Source organism: Pinus tabuliformis, chromosome X (genome assembly GCF_031772625.1).
Source record: "Pinus tabuliformis cultivar Carrire ecotype Pingquan chromosome X, CPIR1, whole genome shotgun sequence".
NCBI classification, from domain to species: Eukaryota; Viridiplantae; Streptophyta; class Pinopsida; order Pinales; family Pinaceae; genus Pinus; species Pinus tabuliformis.
Window position 1 is genome coordinate 467435380 of NC_142308.1, and position 6111 is coordinate 467441490.

At 33.6% G+C, this 6111-nt stretch overlaps 1 pseudogene; it reads right to left on the reverse strand.

Annotated features, from left to right (window-relative positions):
* Positions 1-4534: 4534 nt before the first annotated feature.
* Positions 4535-5036, reverse strand: LOC149140690 (uncharacterized; annotated as a pseudogene).
* Between the last annotated feature and the right edge of the window lie 1075 nt (positions 5037-6111).

Below are 6111 nucleotides of genomic sequence, written 5' to 3' on the forward strand. Positions count from 1 at the left end.
ATAAATAAATGCTGGAAACAAACTCTAATTGTAATTGCAAGAAACTTAAATGCTTTGTAACTAAATCATTCACTCAAGAAACTACAACAATCATCAGTCAAGGATGCAGTAATGATAACTCTTTACCCTGTAAACTGATATAAATGAAAACCAATCAAAGGCAAGATCTCCAATCTGAGAACTAGACAACAGTAGTCAATGTTCGCTACAGTTGTAGATCTTTCTATTCACACAAAAGAAAATACTTGAAATATCAATTCAATTAACAGAAAAGGAACAACAACTAATCTATTGAAGAGATCAAACAACAAAGTTTAATCTACAGGAATGAATTAAGCAGCAATCTTAACTGAAAGGATTTGAACAACAATCTTTAACTAATAAAGGAATCGAACAACAATCTAAGAAAGGAACAACAAACTTAAGTAATTCTATGGAAATTTAACAGCAAACTTAATCAAGTGTAAACACACAGCGACTATAGAATCAGTAATCTTACTCTAACATACAAGACATTAAACATAGGTATAAAGGAACGGCAATTGCAGTTATAATGGGACAGTAATTAAATGAAAAACAATCACAATCGTAAGTGAACTGTAGCTAAATGAACAACAATATCAATCTGTAAATGAACATCAATATCCAAATTAGACAATGCGATATTATTTTAGAATGAACAACATAACATTTTTAGTTGCAAATAATAATCCTGCTATTCAATTACGAATTCGATATAACAGAGCAAGTCAATGAAATGCTAAGGAACATAAGATTACTGAATAAAGCAAGTTAAGGAAATGCAAAGGAAATCAAACCACACATGACTGTAATCATAAAATAATGATACAGAAAGCAAGTGATCCACTAGGGCCGGGCCCTTAACCACCAGGGACGCACTGCTGCGGTTACTCTAGGATCAAATAATGGAACAGTGACTGAGTTATATATTAATCATAAAGGCAGAGTTATAGCTATCACTCTTTAAAGAGAGTCGATGATCAAAGTTCATATTACAATAGTAAACTCTACAAATCAACAATAATCTTCCCCTCTATCTAGCAGTGCTTTCTCTTTTTATAATGGCCAGGTGGAAGTATAAAAGATACAGATAAGTCTTGAAGCAGCGATCCCTGAGGATCAAAGGATCCTGAGGGATGCGCCATATCTTTGATCTTCAGTTATTGCTTTGTCCTCTTGTGCTGATGCCATGGTTTCTCTTCCTTTTCCTGGTCCACGCACTCCAATCTTGATTTCCTCGTCTGGATGCAGTTTCTTGTCAAAGGGACAACAGTTGGTTCTACTTTGTCTTTTCCTCCGAAATATTGATTTTCCATTTTCTTCACTTTCTTCATGGAAAAAGACAATGATTAATCATTTTACATCAATCACAAATCTCCTTAATTCTATCATAATCCTTTAAAATATTACCATCTTAGAATGTAAAGAAGTTATGATTTAAAGGAAAAGATAAAGAAATAAATGGTAATTACATACCTTTTCCAATGCTCAACAGGTATCAGTTCAAATTTTTATGGATCTCTTCCTCAACTTAGGGATTCGACCCGTGAGGATGAGAGAAGGTTGTTTTGATGTCTATATCTTCCCTTTCTTCACTCTTTTAAGAGGTTGGACTCTGTTGGATGTTGTAGTATTGATCAGGGACAATATTGTATCAGAATTTGGCCAATTTTAATAAATAAGTTGTAGCTATTTCTTTGGGATACATGTGGTATGAGTGTTTAGAATTGTTTCTTCTTTTTTATAATTTGTATGAATTTATTGTAAGTTCATAAACCATTTCATGTTTGTTATATGGTAATTTTCAAGTTGATAGGCATAATACATGTTTTCTCATGCTCTGTTTTGGGAAAGTTATCATAATTTTTCCATTTTTTCTTCAGTTTAGGAAGAATACATCTCCTATGCTCTTCCCATCTCCTCATCGATCTTAAACCATCTCGCCAAATCACCTTTTAAGTTCTAAGCCTCCTACCTACCTTACCCCTTTGAATGTTTGTGATCATATCTTATTTTCCCTGACCTAGTTTTTGCCCTAATATCCTCATCCATCAATAACCCTATCAAATCAAATCAAAACAACCTCTACACTTTATACCTATCCTAAAACCCTAATCCACCCAGCCCTCTTGGCTGTGATTCTTTGGGGAGAGCCCTCTTCGGTTTGGTAGGGCTAGCTACCAAGTCAAAAGATTAGTCTGTGGTTACCTTAGCTCGACTCTTCCTCGGCCTTAGAGATCCGGAGGAGCGATAACAACTCTCTTCAATAGTCTTCCTACACTAAGAGTGTTATGGTCCAACTTGTTATGCATCATGTACATGACAAACCATAGTGAATCAAATTTCTTAAGAGCATCAACCTTTCCTTGAGCAGATTCCCAGAGCTGAACAAGTAGGAACATGCTTACTTCCATGCATAATAAAATATGGATAAAAATGATTTTGAGTTGTACAAAAAAATTAAGCAATAATGGTTTTATCATTATCCGTATTAGGTTTAACCTCTCATTGGCATTATAAGGTTTAATAATGAAACTATTATGCTCTAGTAATTCTGATTTTGAGTCTGAGTCAATAAATAAAAATTTTCAAATGTAACTATGTGCTCCTTAGGAAGCCTTGTTGTCATGGTGACTTGGGAGATCCATAAGAAAATTGTGAATTTCCAACCATTACATTCACCCACGTGCAACTTCATTCAATAATTATTTCCTCACATCTTTATTAGATACTTAAGAGATTTTAATGTGGCATAAATGTCTAAACCAGTGAGAACATCAAAGGATTCAATGAAATTTTTGTGAATATTAAAATATATATATTTTTTTCAAATATTCTAATATGATCCCACTATAGCAGAGTTAGTTACGAATGTTGGATAATTCCCAAAATTAAAAACATTTGTGCCATTTTAACTTCTTATGAAGTGGAAATTTCTTCACAGAAAGATGAATTTCTTTATCTCGTATTTGTTTAAATACTTGGATAGAGAATATAAAATGATCACTAAAATACTAAAGAATGGAACCAATGTCTACTGGTCCATTCCAAATTGACATTAGTAAAAAAGTATTACTTTTCAGTACTAAGGAAAACTAACCCAAAGAACTTGCTAGAATCCCTACAAAAAAATGATAAAATATTTGATACCAATTATAACAATTTTGACAACACATCTTTCATAATAGGAAGAAATTATTTTTAAGTCATTACCGTCCAGGTGAGAGGCCAAAGACAATTCACTGCAAACTAGATTCTTTCCTGCAATTTTGTAAAGTTGTGAACATCCTTGAGTGAGTTCCATGCCAATCAGAAAAACACCTGCATAGATAGTGTAAGCTAACCAATTTTCCATGACATGTATTGTGTTGTAGCATAAACTGAGTTATCTTGCACAAACATAATTGGAACAAAAATTAAAATAGTAGTGTCAATAGTTCTAAGTAGACTCACTACCTTTTAATTATTATGAGTCTTGGACTGGGAAATATATATAGAAGCTATGAAACCATTTCTTCCACCTTGGGAAATTCTTCATAAAGCTAGACTCTATCAATAACATCCAATATTAGATGCATACATATCCCAATTCATCTATTTCTCCTATTTTCCCCCCTTTCCAAGAACCACCGCACCCTACTTTATTTCATCATAACCAAAGATACCAAATAACATAGTAACATTAATCAAAGGCAGAGATGCTCAACTAGAGATGGAGGGAAATTCTAAGTTAATAAAAGCACTGAGAAAGGAAGTTGTGTTCCCACATAGGTAAAAACAATTATCTTTTCTTTTAGTAAATACTAATGATGTAATGTTGGGTAGTGGAAGTTTGCAGGGTATGCCAAAAAAATGTGTTAATATCTTTTTGAATTTGATCGAGGTAAAAAGAAAAAGCATAATTAAAAACTTATAAATTTTTAACCAGGACAATGACCACCAATTATTCGCAATCTGAAATGAAAAATTTCAAATTCACCCTTAGTTGTTTCTTTTAGGACTAACGGGTCCTATTGGATAACATTTACCTTGAATAGAAATGAAAATATAACCTAGAAAAGCATACAAAACTCAACACTACACTCTAACTCAATTCTATGTGACCACTGACTTAAGCTTCCTCTTGAAAAATAATGTGTGCAAACAGTGAACGTTTATACAACAAAGGAGAAAACAAAGATGCAAAGTCAAGCTATCTAAGATAAGTTTCAATAGAATGAGTTGCTATTTGTTCATCTTTCTTTGATACAAATTATAAGTATCAAGGATTCAGTTATATAATTCCTCCATTGCAAATTCAGTAATTAAATTATAACATCATCCAATCCCTAGCATAATCGCAATCATAATACTATAATCAAAAGGGATTTGGAATTTGCACTGGCTCAAAATCCAGTTCCAAGAAAAACTTTCAGGAACTAGATTGTGACATGATTTTTGAATATCGTTGGATATCAATACTCTCATTCAGAGCTCACTGAGAATGTCAACAACTTCTAGCCAGTCAACCTTTTCAGTATGTAAAATTATAGTGAGGATAAACCAACTTGGAAACTCCCCTATACTTCCCATTGTGTCAACTATGGTATTTTCTATGAGAGCTATTGCCTCTGTGATCGTCCTCCATTGGTGAGCCTTATGATGAATTAGAGGGGGACATTGGCCCATATTTGTATTTTCTCCTCTTTTTATCCAATATGTCACTATCATGCTCCTCCTTGCTACATTCTTTATATAATTTTGATGCCTCATCTACCTCATAATATTTTTCATTCCCCTTCCTCCTCTTACTCTTTTCTTTCATCTCCTTGACATCACTATACAGTGGGATCCTATCCTTCTTGTGCCATCTCTTTTATTTCACTTCATATTCATCCTCATATGCCCTTTTCTCCTTTCTATGTGATTTATTTTTTTGTAAAATTCTCTCCATCATCTTATACCATACTTTCTTTTGTAAGTCTTCTATTCTCTTTATTATTCTCTTCCTCAACAATAATTTTCTCCATCTACATCAATATATCATCGATTTTCTCGGATACCTTCATTTTGTCACTATAATTATATGTATTGATAGTTTTGTATACTTTTATACTTTCTTCCGTGACATTGTCCCACGGGGGCTTCACTTGATGAACCTCTAATCTATCACATGAGTTCGTGGCATATTAAACAATACCCTTAATCTGACTACATATTGGAAAATACCCTTAAAATTCACATTATCTAACACCCTACCAATACAAACCCAATACACCTTCCCAATTAAAAAACCCCTACTTCCACTAGATATTGAAGGTATCCATTTTTTCATTAACATTTTTTATACCCCTTTATATTTTTTCATTAACTTTGAGCTCCATTTTTTATACTTGTCAATATAAAAACCCTTTGCCCCCTATATATCCCCAAATATACTATGCCATATTTTCATCAATATATAAACCCCAATATGAACTCACGTGGTATGGTTTTTCTCCCCGTAGTGAATCCCCCGTGCATCGTCCTTCTCAATTCCTTTCCCTGTTTTTATTAGATTTTCTTTATAATTTTCTGGTTTATTAGTGCCTTTATCATACCTTTCTTCCTTAATTTCCTCTATATCGTGAAGAGCATAATGTCTCTCCACCACCTTGTTAACCTCTTTTACTATTTTCCTTGAACTTTCTTGAGGATGTTTTGACACATCCTCATTGTCCATAATGTTTTCTCTCAACTCTTTTGACATAAACCTTGAGCGTCTAGAGTGGTAAGTAGAATTTTTCAATTCCTTATGCATATTAGGAGAATTCCTCCTTTCCGTATGATTCCTTGGGCATCTTAAGCATTCTCGCGGTGACTTTCTTGTTCTACTTTTGCTTCTACCCCTACTCCTTTTCTCTTGCATATTAAGAGGCTCATCCCATGATCTTAACCAATCACACCTAGTATACATTTTTTCGTAATTATTCCTCTCATCTCTTCAATAATAACTTCAACCCCTTCCATGACTTTTGTGGCCATGATAAGCTCTCATTGGCGATTTAGAGTGGCGGTCTCACTAATATTGAATTGGAGGTGATCGAGAATGCTGACCAAGCTGATATCTTT